Below are 14,098 nucleotides of genomic sequence, written 5' to 3'. Positions count from 1 at the left end.
CTACTGATAATCAATACACAATTGCAATGAACCATCCTTCTTCTTTATGAAGATAACTAGTACACCCCATGGGGATACACTGGGATGAATATATCCCTTGGCCAACAATTCCTCCAACTAAAATTTAAGCTCACTTAACTCCTAAGTAGTCATGTGGTAAGGAGCTCATGAAATTGGCTCCACTCTTGGTATAAGATCGATCCTAAAATCAATGTCATGCCATGGTGGCATACCTAGAATCTCATCAAGAAATACATCAGCATACTCATGAAGGAGTGGGCAATCATCAAGTGTTATTGTATGGCCCTCGGCTTCCTCAAGATCATTGAGAGATAGAAGAAACAACTAGCAACCCTTTCACACACTCCACTTTAGCTGATTAGCTAAGATCATATGAAGTGAGATTGGTCTCTAGACTCCCAATAGTTCCACTTTCCCACTTGTGTCATCAACACACTATACCACCTTATGATGGAAATTGATATTTTCCTAATGGGAAGCTAACCAATCCATGACCAACACAATGTCATATGATCCCAAAGGTAGAATGCGTAGATCCACTATGGTGGTGAAGGTTCCCAAATTCAAACAACTTCTCTTAACCAACGAGTCAACAACTACCTTAGAACTCGTGGCTAATTCCACTTGCCATGTATCATCCTGATGTATTTCCACTAGCCCACATTGTTGAACAAGAGATGGTGATACAAAAGAATCTGAAGCACCAAAGTAAAAACAAACTAAACTAGAAATACCATGTAACATACCTATAGCCTCAACTACTATACCTTGATGCTCAACTTGATGATTGTCAATCACTGTAAAAACTCTATGATTTTGACCCGCATCTCCTATAGTAGGCTTAGATCTTGTTGTGCCCATACTAGGTCCTTTGAATGGTTTGATGGAACAATCATAAGATTTATGGCTAGGTTGACCACAAGAATAATAGTTCCCAAAAAAGTTGGGTCCTATCCCATGACCACCCTAGGTAGCACTAGGGTATGGTGCACTACCTCTACTAGAATTCTACTAAACACTTTGAGGAGGAGGATCCTACTAAAATTTCTATCCCTAGTTCTTGTCATCACCTTTCTTTCTAGAAGTACAAGAAGACTGTTCACCCTTTCCCCAAAATCCTCATTGATAGTCACGGTGTTTTCCATGCTAAGAAGGTTCTAGTTGAGATTGACCCTTTCCTGATGATTGGGTAAACTATGCATCCTACCTTGGATTCTTAGCACTTTGGTTTTAAGAACTGGATTTGCTACTGAAACCTCTAGCTAGATTTTCCTCTACAATTCATGCCTTCTCTATAGTAAGAACTAGAGTCTTAGGTTGATGCATATGAACTTCTCCAATGAGCGAATCCTTAAGGCCTCATATAAAATGATGACCTAAGAGAAAATCATCATTATTGTAGCATGAATACTACCTAAGTTCAAAGAATTGGATTTTGTACTAATCCATAGTGATGTTTCCTTGTCAGATTACATGGAACTCATTAGCACAAGCCTCTCTAAACTAAGGAGATAAGAATCTCTCCTCAAAGATCTCCCAGGTGAGTTCTACAACACTAACTTGAAGCTTCTGACTCTCAATATTCCACCAAATGGATGTGTGGTCCCTCAACTATATAATTCCATAATGGGCCCTCATGTTGGTTGAGTATGGATACATTGTGAAGTAGCACTCCATGTCCAACAACCAAGTCTTAGCTTTGAGGCCACTTCCCTTGCTATCATATGGTGGTAGTCTCAAACTCTAAAGGGATTTCATGATATCCAACCTAATGGAATCCTCAGTGTTGTAGTCTCTACCACCTTGATGGTGCTTCTGGCCCCTAGTGGGGCGAGAGAACACTCATGCTCATTTTCATCCTTTCTATGCTCTAAATGATGGGAATCGCCATGGTGAGACCCCTCTTCTTGATCATGATCCTATTGGCACTCCTTAACATGAGGGCCCAATCGAGCAAGAATCTCTTGGAGTACTGGCAACAATACCCCCACGTGATTCTAATTAGCATTATTACCTCATTCTCCCTCTCCATCTTGACATTCCTCTTCATGATGTTCTTCCCCTTGAACAACTCATCAGTTACCACCCCAACTAGACCTACGTGTAGGAGGCATCCCTATGGAAGAAAAAAGATAATGTCATAACAATCGGATCATAAGAATAAGAGTCGTAAACATGAACAACAAGAGATTTCAAAATAATAAATCATAACATAGCAATACACAACATCAAAAAAAACCATAATAGAAGTATAACACAGAGATCCCAATGTTGCAACATGGGCTCTAATACCAGATGTAATGCCCCACCTGGAGATCCTTGGAACAAGGATGAAATACAAGCTAGATTTTATTTTTATTTTTAACAAGTGTAAGTCTACATGATAACAAAATACACAAATTTTAAAGATTAAAATGGAAGACTGACATACACCCAAACACCAATGGATCTCCAAATGCCACAGCTAACCAAAACCACAACTAAGAAAGCATAAGAGATCAACCAAGTCTTGAAGCCTTGAAATTTGGCTAAGTCTAAATTTTTGAAACCCTAAAATTTCCTAAAATTATTATCTTAGGCCGTAGAGGTTTGGAACCTATCTCAAATGAATCATCACATATATTAAAACATATCTTAAGTATAAGAAATTAAATACAGGCCAACTTATACTTAACCCAAGCAATACTTTAATATAGTACTGAAAATTATCACATGAAATTCATAAAGAAGGAGGGTGACACTTTTAGAGATTGGGTAATACTTCTCTTGAGGGTGTATGATACTTTAAGGGTATCATATGACATTTCATACAAGGGGGTGCGATACTGGAAAGTATCACACAAAATTTCTCCAAGAGGCATGTGATAGAATTAGGGGACACATGATACAATTCCTATGGGCATGCGATACATTTTTGTGTCACACCATGTTGATAAAAGGTCACCCATAGAAATAGAAGAACACTTAAGGAAAACACAAAAGGGGAAAAATAGAGTAAAACTAAACTCAGAACCTCCACACTAGGGAGTACTAAATCCATATTTCATGGCAAGAACACTTGAATAGAATAAGGAAATATAGAAGGAACAACATCTAACCATCTAATAGATAAGAGAAAAATTATATAAGGAACATCATAGTAAACTAAAGCAACATCGCAATAATTGAAATAACATCAAAATGTACAAAACAAACAAACTAAATATGTGGTACCTCCCAATTGTCAATGGTGTCATAAGGCCATCATGGGCCCTACCCATCCCCCATGTGTAACGTCCAAGCCACCAATCAAATTTTTGGTACTATCATCATAGGGATGTCACTACCAAAAACATGCTAAAATCAAAGCATAAGGAAATCTAACATGCTAGTAGTAAAGTAGAAGATAATCCTACAAAGTAGATAACATCATCTACCACATGGTAATCATCATAATAAGGAATCTGTTAAAACTAACATCGTCAAAAAATGATAAACAAGATCCCATTGAAAACATAAATCACAAGGAAGCATACTTCATAAACTGAAGTACCAAGTGAACACATCTAGCAACGGTCGTACTAGGATACAAGAACATCATTGTACACTAGTCCCTAACAATGGTGAAGGTAGCTACACCTCTGAACCATGTGGTACTCATAGGTCGACACCCACCATGCTAATGGAGATAATGACCCAACCAAAAATACACAAAACAACATCCATGACCAACACACATGCTAAGGAGTATGATGACTAAATCCAAGATATAAACAATGCATAAACTACATGTCTTGGTCAGACATCTTAATGGGATACTATGTAGGGACTGACATCATGGAGAGTTTCTTGGCATCAAAAAGCCCAAGCTCAGATCTGTGTAGACTCAACTCCCTCAATAGAAGGCTCATACACTATATAGACTCAACTTCCTCAATGGAAGGCTCATACAATGAATTACTATTTTATTATCTTTAATATTATTACCACCTGATGTTTTATTTAGTTATCACTTATATAAAGCTTCCTCTACCAACCTCTGGCACCATGAATGCTGAGCTATAAGATAGAATCCCACTCCATATGCTACCCTACCCTACCTATGCTCATCCAATGATGAGTGGCCATAGGCATGCAAACTCCCAATCCAACCCCAATGATCACAACTTTTGGAAGTACCCTATAAGATTGAACCCCATAGGTCACCTGACAAATGTACTCATGTGTGGCACACCACCATCACAAAGATCAACATAAGGACTAGATGAGAACACAAACAAAAATTCAATCAACCAAAAATATAATCAGGATGATGGATGCTACATGTATCCCAATGCAACATAAAGTACAAAAGTGGTCTAATAGATATCCAAATAGATCATCCAAGTCCACAACCCACATTGTGCCAAGAAAACCTAAGAAAATATGGCGGTACACAAAATGAGGTAAAAACACCAAATTTTGGAAAAAATATGAAATTAAAACCCATTTGGCCTTTGGGTGCAAAAACCTTGAAAATTCAAAACTAAATGAAATCAGACACCATATGCAAAAATGGCCAGCATAATGAATCAAAACCCCAAACCCCCATTTTAAAAATAGGAAAAAAATTCCTACCTAACCAATCGAGCAGAACCAAAAAACAAAAATGGAGGGGAACACTAGTTCTCAACCTCCTAAGATATTGCTACCAGAAACAAAAGCTAAAACAGAGTGAAAAGAATAAAATTAGAAAGGCCTACTTAATAGCAAAAGGGGTAGAAATAGTAACTTGCACAATAAAATAAATCACCCACCAAGTTTGCTAAAAATGATGACAAAGCATAAACTCCCTGTGAGACCACCCTCGCGAAGATCCCATGCTCACTGCTCCTAGAATGAACAAGACAAGAATCCTTTAGAAGAGGATTTCTAAAATGGCTCTCAAATTTGCAATTCTAAAAAGTGAGAAGTGAATAATGAATTCACTTTTCCATTACTCATTTATTTTTGAGTGAATAATTGATTATGGAAAATAGCCAGTTGGAGTAGTTAAACTCCGAATCAATCCAAATGAAAATAGGTTATTATCCATAATTCACCTAAGGAAAAGCTGGTAAAAATTAAATTTGAAAATATTTAAAATCCAAAAATCCAAAATTACAAAAAATTACTTAACACTTTCATGACAAAGAAAACTTCCAAATGCACACATGCTCACTGCTCAAATCACATAATGCAGATGAGTTTGGATTTACTAATCACCAAAATTTTTTAATTTAAAAAAACTAAATAAGGATATGTTGACCATACAGGGGTGACATTGGTAAAATATGAATAGTTGAATCACTATCTCTATGTGCCATTGCAATGGATATAATTCCTACACACTAAAACACACGATCAAGTGCAATTGCATATAATAACATAACCAAAGCAACATGTATTAAAATACGTATTTAATCCATTTGCATCACCCACATTTGCAGAAAGCGTAAAGATAAGAATAAAGTAAATCACCATAGAATAAAATCCATCATATAACGTAACCAACAATATGTCCAAATAAACCATATAACTAGATATCATCATAGTTCTACTGTCATCTCAAAATAGCATCGACATGCAAATATGATAAACTGAAAAACATAGCAGTAATGCATCTATGGTACTCAATCAAAGTATAACATCTGACCCTCGAGTCATCATAAGGTACAAAATAAGAGTATCAATTATCTCTCGAATTGAAATAGACAAGCTACAGACTGCAATCGTAAGAGGCACTACATATATACATACAAAGATATAAACAAATAAATATATTATATATATGTATATATATACATATACATATACATATACATACATATATACATGTATATATATGTACATCCATATACATGTATATATATACATATGTATATATGTACATGTATATATGCATGTGTATATATACATGTACATATATATACATATATATATGTATATACATATGTATATATATGTATATATACATGTACATCTATATATACATGTATATATATTCATGTACATGTATATATATATATGTGTGTGTGTGTATATGTATGGATATATGTGTGTTTGTGTGTGTGCGTGCGTGTGTGTGTGTGTGTGTGTGTGTGTGGGTGTGTGCACTAAGACGATGTGCCAAAAGGGTATAAGTGGACACATTTATTTATGGGATTAAGTAAACCTTATCTTGGAAGACCTATTCGAGCATCATGCACTGAAAATGAGAAAATGTGTAAAACACAATAATTGTAGTACTCTAAATCTAATTTCTAAACTACTAAGGATTTTTAAAATGGATAAGATTAATAGGGTCAAACCCTACATGCAAAAAAAATTGTTCCTATTTTTTTTTGAAAAACATAACATAGCTATTTTTGTGCACTAAACAAAACATATAGTTATATTTATTATTTTGAAAAACCCTTTGGTAGGATGATAGGTAAGAGTGATATATAGAAGTTGTGTATCATTTCATAAATTTTTTAATTGGTAGATATTTTCAATTTTTTTTAGGTGACTCCATCCTAAAATTTTGGCACCTCTTCATGCACTAGGCATAACTTGCATCAAAATAATTTGAAACCAACAATTTTTTTTAAAAAGTGTATATAATAAAGAATAATTTATTTTCCATTTGGTTAAGTATATCAAAAGATATTAAACAAATGGTAGACATGTGTCTGAGAGGACATTCAAGACACTAACATAGAAAAAATAACTTCACAATGCTAATCTTGTCCAAAAATTGAAAAAAAAAAATGGTTAGAAAGGTAAGAAAATGTGTGAGATTATGGTGGTAATTTTAGAGATACTCGGTAAGCGATTTGTAAACCTAATGAAGTCAAAGATAAGAATTGATCTTAGAAGATGAAAAAATGTCTATAACAATAGAAAATGGAGGGAAAACATCAACCTAAACCTTTGCATAGATTAAAATGCCTATTACCTGTTGGCATTAAGTTATTATTGCCACTAGTGACAACACTTATCTAGATCAATATAGCTACCGAGGTCAGCACTCAGTTTCTTACACTCACCAAGCTTTATAGTTTACACTGAGCATCTCAGTGTATACTGAGCATTAAGTGGTTACCTTGTAGGTTCATCACTTAATTAGTTCATACCAAGTATTCCTAAAGCTATTGAGTGAGTGTGCAATCAAGCAGTTCATACTGAGCATTCATGAACCTACCAAGTGGGTGTGCAGCCCAACAGTATCTATCAAACATACAGTGTTCACCAAGCTTCATAGTGTTTACCAAGTGATGGAAGTTCAATGTTTACTAAGTAATGAAAGTGTAGTGTTTACCTAGTGAAAGCAAGGTAAACAAAGGATTCAATTTTTACCGAGTGATACTATATCTAGCAAGTATCCAATGGTTACCGAGTTCCAAGCTATGTTGTGTGATTAGTATGGATTGAGCTTCTACTTCTATCAAGTGCATGACAATGCCAAGTATCAGAAGGTTACCAAGTCAGCATGAAGAACCCAAGTTTTCTACTATTTGGCCGACTCAGTAATATTTTATTCACTTGTATTTTGGCCAACCTTGCATTTGTAATTATTGGAATGGTATATATGTAATGTATTATATCATTTACAATTTATGCATGAGAGTATCAAGATAGACATGTAATGCTTTGAGAAGAATAAAAGTGAATCAGCAGCAGAGCAGAGTATTCAACAAGGTCTACAAGGAGTAGTAAAGATTCACCAATCACAAGAGGTGATCTATACTTCAAGGATCTAATTAGAAATCAAGTTGTAAGTAGATCCACTATTTCATCCTAATAGGTGAATCAGTTTTGTAAATCCTTTAATAGGGTAGACTTAACATTCTTTGTATAAATCTCCTAATAGATTGTATACTTCACTATATGTTTGTAAATCCTCTAACAAGGTGGACCTAGCAGTCCTTTGTGCTCCTAATAGGGCAGATCATCAGAAGTGGTCAATGTAAGCCTTAACATGCTAACTTCATATTGTAGTAATGAATTTTTGTGGGTATCATCCTTTCTCCAATTTTACTTTCTATTTGGAAGGTTTCTAAGTTACCAAATCACTCTGTACATGTGTTATAAATTTTTGATCTCTCATATATGTATTAGATTAGATGAATGAATGGTGAATAGTATATATGGTTAAAGTGCTAAACTATTTAAAAGTTTTGAGGTTACTGATTCACCCCTCCCCTCTCAATAACATGTAATATCTTGAATATTTCCAACAATTGGTATCAGAGCTTTTGTGGTTCTCAGGATCAAGTTTGACAGCTTGAGCAAAGATCAAGGACAATGGAGATATTCAGACTTGACAAAGCTATTGAAAATGAAAAGCTAGATCTGGAAATGGCCATGGGTCAACTCAAAAAAGAAAATGAGCATCTTTCTCAATCCCTAAAGAGAAGGAAGGAACTTGCAAGACAAATGAATGACTGTTACCACATTTTGTTTGCCCCACCAAATTTCAAAATTTGAATGTTACCCCGCCCAACGGTCACCTCCCCGATTACTAATATTTTAATACCCACAAAGATATCAAAATTACCTAAGTTTCGAACCTTATGATATTTTTGAGCCTCGCAAGTTTTCCGCCATCAGATCAAGGCTGATCAATGGTCATTGCCATCTTGCTAGGATGAAGTTGTGCGAGGGTTACGATGGTGACATAGTGACTGGTCGACGTGTGTCCGGTGGGTCTAGCATGCAGGGTAGAGGATGGAGCGGGTCAAAAAAGTTTTATTGTGGGTCAAAAATGTTCTGTGGTGTCGTAGGCGCTATGTCGCTATCACACATTGATCAAGAAATTCCCATGGCGACATAGCACCTGTCGGAAAAGGTGTGCTGACGACAGTGAGTCAACATGTTCGGTAGTAAGGTTTGGCAGGCTGAACAAGATAGCGGCAAGGTTTCAGGCAAGTGGTTGGGTTACGTCAAGTTCTTCATCTGCCCAGTTGGCAGGGTCCGGTGTCACGGTGGCAAATCAGAGGGAGCCATGTGCACCAAATCTTCAGTTCAACTAGCACAGTCAAGAGATGAGTCTTCATGATTGTCAGATCTGTAGAGATCTACGGCTGGCGCTATCTCACCATTAAAAACTGCTCAAGAGATAACATTGGCGACGTAGCGACAGGGCGCCACATGTCCTGGTGGGACCATATTTCATGATGTCAGCATAGTAGGGATTAAATGACCGATGGACCAACAGGGAAGTGCCACATGTACCGCGAGCCCAGCGAATTATGAGGGGGGAAGATCACAGGAAGGTGGGTCTTCATGACCGTTAGATTAGAGAAAATCAATGACTGTCGCCATGTCACCATGGTGAAGATTTGCGATCTTTACCATAGCGACGTAGCGACAGGTCGCCACGTGTCAGTGGGGCTAGGTCTCGCCAGGGTGCGGTTGCTGAGGTGTTGCCAGGTGTCAGTTGGATATGACAATAGTTGCAGAAGTGGCACCAAATATGATGGGCACGGGTTAAGGACAGCGTGGAGTATGACGAGTCTTCATGATCGTCGGATCTAGGCCGATCAATGGTCATTGCCACCTCGCTATGGGTAAGTCACTCGAGGTTTATGTTGGCGACACAACGCCTTGTTGACACGTGTCTCGTTGGCCTAGTTAGAAAGGATGGCCGGTGGCTAGTGGTTAATGTAATCGTCACAGTTAATATTAATATCTGCAAGGGTGGTGTGGTTAGTTCGATGATGGAAGGTCAACCACGAAAGACTTCCCCAGGTGGTGGAACAAAGAAAGGTGATTGGCCCGCATGACCTAGCTAGCTCGTATAGCCTGTTTGACTTGCTTCAACCCTGTTGATTCATGAACTAGGAAGCAAAGATGATCAGGGTTATCTTGCAATTTGATCTTCGCGATCAATTTTGACCTACCAGAAATGAATGCAAGGCATAGGGAAACACTCCACCATCTCAGTCGATCCATCTACTGTGTCAAGATCATTCATTAGCGCTGCTTTTGTCTACTCGAGGCATTCCTTTAGTCGAATATCTAATTTTGTACTTCAAAACCATGCTCAAGTGTGATCTTTGATTAGATATTTTTTAGTTCAATGGCAGTAGTTGAGCAGTTAATGCAGAATCATTTCCCTCAATTATGCCTAAACTATAAAGGCAATTTTGTAATCTTTTCCAAAGGTCAACTCTTTCTGATTTCTCTGATATTGCTCTGCAACTCTCAGTGTAACATTCCCTGTGCCTTTGAATTGAATGATTCTCTATTTTATCTCCTTCAGCCATTGATGTGTATGTGCATCCCTTTTGCCTCTCATTGGTGTATTGTCGAGATCTATAACCTACATACTGTATCTATTTTTGCCTACTGGATAATATATAAGTGAGATTCCTCTTTCTTTGTGTTATTTAGTTTGGTTTCTTGATCTACATGAGGTTATTAGATCAAAACAAGCCTGTATGTATATATCCTTAGTTTCATTCTAGTTCAATAGTGCATATATGGGCAGAAATGGGTCTGAACACTCTATTTTGGTGCATCACCTTCATAGTTTAGGTAGGGTAGAGTTGTTTTCTGCATCTCCTTCTTCCCCTTTTCCTTTCGAGAGTAGTTAGGTGCGCCCTGATAGTAAGATGAAGCCGACCTTCTCCGGAGACTCAACCTTGCAGTTCAAGTCCCACAGCTTGGAAGTTGTTTCCATGTTTCACTAGGTTGTCCTCGCGCATAGGCCTTGGACAAGGGTGCAAACCTAAGTGACAACAGTTTTTGGCACACCCAGTGGGACAATCCTATTGAAGATTTAAAGTCTACTGGTGTCAAAGAAGGAAGAATTTTAGAGATTAATGCTGAAGAGGTAGTGCTGGCTTCAGTATTCAAGCCTTCAAGAGGTTGGTCCTTCAAAGTACTTGGCGACTCTGAACATCAACAAACCTGGTTCCAGGCCAAAGTTACAGTGATTCATGCCCACAGCTGAAACAAGGGCGTCTTCTAGAGGTAAATTTCAATAGCAAGAGCTTTCCCTTTCAAATCCTAGAAGAAGGAGGACTAGAATTTCACTATCACCAGTTAGGGGTGAAAAAATAGTTAATATACCTATAAGGTCCGTCTCTACTCCTCTTACTGCACGAACTCAGCCTAGATTGCCATCAATGCTCATCAATAGAACACTTGTTTACATGGCACAGCCAAGAGTTCATGCTTTTGCCACCTTTAATGGTGGAAGTCCTCTGTTGTTAGCCCAAATACATGATATACCAGTATCTGCACTAAAAAGCATACCTGATTTTACTGGTGAGACTTCTATCTCCCCTTTAGAGCATATCCAAGAAGTAGCAAATGTCTGTAATATTCATGGTATTACAGAGGATGATGTTGCTATCATACTTCTAGCCTCATCTTTAAAAGGAAAAGCATTATAGTGGTATAGGGGCTTAGCTCATGGTTCTATAACTAATTGGGATGAACTAGGAGCAGGATTATGCAAACATCTTGAGGATAGAAGTGACCATCTGTCACTATTAGAGCAGTTGACTACAATAAAAAGAGCCCCCCATGAGTGTATGACTGATTTTAATTATAGATTCCAAAAGACATGGGATAGAATACCTACTGCAGTGAAATCTACCCCTGGTAATGCCTTCTTGCATTACCTTAGAGCTTTTAATAGTGATATTGCCACTACAATCCAAACTATGGGAGGGGATACCTTGCATAATGCTTATGAGATAGCCATAAAAGTTGAGAATATCCTAATAGAAGGAGGAAAATTGGCTCCAAGGCCCCCTATGCCTTTCTTTCCTGATGTTCCTAATCACCAACTAGCAATGGCCCCTCTTCCTACAACTTCTACATCACAAACCCTTACTCTAGTACCTTGATCTTCTACATCATCAAATGGGATAGATGAGCTCAAAGAAATGCATCAAGGTCTAGTGCTGAATACAGATAAAAGAGAGAAGACCCTAGATAAGAAATTGCAAGAGCAGGGGAGGGAGTTGAAGGACCAGGGGAAGAGATTAGAGGATAGTCTCTCTATGATACAAAAGATGAGTAACAAGGTGGTGGCCTTATAAAGGCAGCAAGCTCAAAGTGGCAAGCCTCCCCAACTGCAATATCAAGCTCCAAGTGGTGGTAGGCTTCCTAATTAGTGGAATAGCTCCTTTGATTAGGGTAGGCAAAATAGTCATACTTCTGCTTCAAGCTCAAATCAAAACAGAGCTATAGTCCCTCAAAATAACTTGGTCCAAGATCAAGATTTATGTCCTTCTTGCAACTATTCTTATACCTATTGCATGTGCCAGAAGGTAGAATCTTATATGGCCCTAACTGTCCAAGAACCTACAGCAAAGCAATCATACAAGGAGGATCATCCCAAGGAGGCATCATATATTCAAGGACGTGATGATTGCTCTTTCATGAATCATCAGGATGGGGAGCATTGTAATGTAAACCAAGATTCCATTGCTCATAACACAAGAAGTAGGAAGAGAGCTATGGAACATGCTGCCCCCCTTTCTCCTAAGAAGGCCTCAACTTCGAGTGCTACCCCTCATATACAAGCAGCAAATGAACAAGCAAGTACTTCACAACAGCAAAAGCAAGATCCAAGAGAGAAAGATGCAGGTGGTCCTTATGTTGCCCCACCTCAACCTCTTATAAGTGCAGCTCCCAAAATTTCTACCAAAGTTCCTAATGCACCTTTTAGTGTGGTAGAGCAAATGAAGAAAACCAATGTGAATGTCTCTATGTGGGATGTTGTTGCTACCATACCAATGCAGAAGAGGATGCTGCAGCAAGAATTAGAGAAGATTGAACTCAAGGATCAGCCATCTATCATGGAGAATGCCACAAGTCTAGTACAACTAGTAGGGGATGTGGAGACAAATAAAAGGGTTAGACCTCCCCCATTCTATGTTTCCCTGATTATAGGAGGCAAATTAGTCCACAATCGCATGATAAATTCAGGGGCTAGTAGCTCAGTAATGCCTAGGTGTGTTGTTGATGCTTTAGGGATGAAATATGAGTCCATTGTTAGAGATGTGTTACAAATAGATGGTAGTACTATCAAAACCATAGGTATCCTTAGGAATGTGGAGATGGCCCTACATGCATGCCCTAGTTGCATTGTGATTCAAGATATATCTGTTGTTGAAGTCAAGCCCTATTTTGCCATCTGTCTTTCAAGAGACTTCACTGCTTAGATTGGTGGATTCATATTTGCTGACTGGTCATATATGTCATTTAAGACTAGATGTGGAGCCAATGCCTCAATTAGAGCAGAACCTCAAGCCCTTCATCACACTGAATCTTACACCCCCAACTTCATCAATATGAATTTCCCTATTCTAGAGATGGACAAAAATGACATAGTAAATGAGCCTGTCACTTCCATAGCAGAGATTCCTAATTTCTTCTTGGATGAGTGGGAAAATTCATATTAGTTTGAGCCTATGTCAGAAATTCTTGAGACAGGCCTTAGCACACATTACATAATAGAGAAAGAGGCTCAAGCTCCTGATCTTGTTGGGACTAATGATGATATAAATGAAATATGGAATATGTACTTTGATGGCTCAAGGAATAGAAATGGATCAGGGGCCGGTGTTATGTTGGTTTCCCCTACACAAATAAGATACTACTTCTCCTTCAGGCTCCAATTCAATTGCACCAATAATGTGGCCGAGTATGAATCCTTGATTCAAGGTCTCTTACTTGCCCAAAAGAGGGGAATCCAAGCCTTGAAAGTATATGGAGATAGTGACTTGGTAGTGAATCAGGTGAGAGGCCAAAATATCACCAAAAATGGCCTGCTCAAGTCTTACAAACACAGAGTCTAGGATTTGCTTGAGGGTTTCAATGCATTTAATATTCAGAGCATTCCTAGGAAAGAAAATAAACATGCTGATAGACTTGCAGTGGTGGGTGCAGCTTATGATGTACCAAGGAATCTTGAGGAGGAGAAGAAGCAACAAATTAGGGTGGTAGTGAGGCCTACCATCCCTGACAACAACACTCATTGGCAAGTGTTTGACTCTGATGAGCAGATTGTGAGTTTCTTGCAGAATGAGGCAGAATTCTTAGATATAAACCAGTCAAGGCTGCAAGATCAATA

The 14,098-nt window shown here is 38.0% G+C and overlaps 1 pseudogene; it reads left to right on the top strand.

The window, feature by feature from the left end:
- The window catches only part of LOC149559203 (cyclin-L1-1-like), a 135,452-nt pseudogene extending 126,417 nt beyond the window's left edge, over positions 1 to 9,035 (top strand).
- Positions 9,036 to 14,098: the final 5,063 nt, after the last annotated feature.

This window comes from Cupressus sempervirens, chromosome 5, assembly GCF_028749045.1.
Source record: "Cupressus sempervirens isolate cs-2001-9-10 chromosome 5, ASM2874904v1, whole genome shotgun sequence".
Lineage (NCBI taxonomy): Eukaryota > Viridiplantae > Streptophyta > Pinopsida > Cupressales > Cupressaceae > Cupressus > Cupressus sempervirens.
Note: the sequence above shows the minus strand (reverse complement) of the source record. Positions and strands in the feature narration are given on the sequence as shown.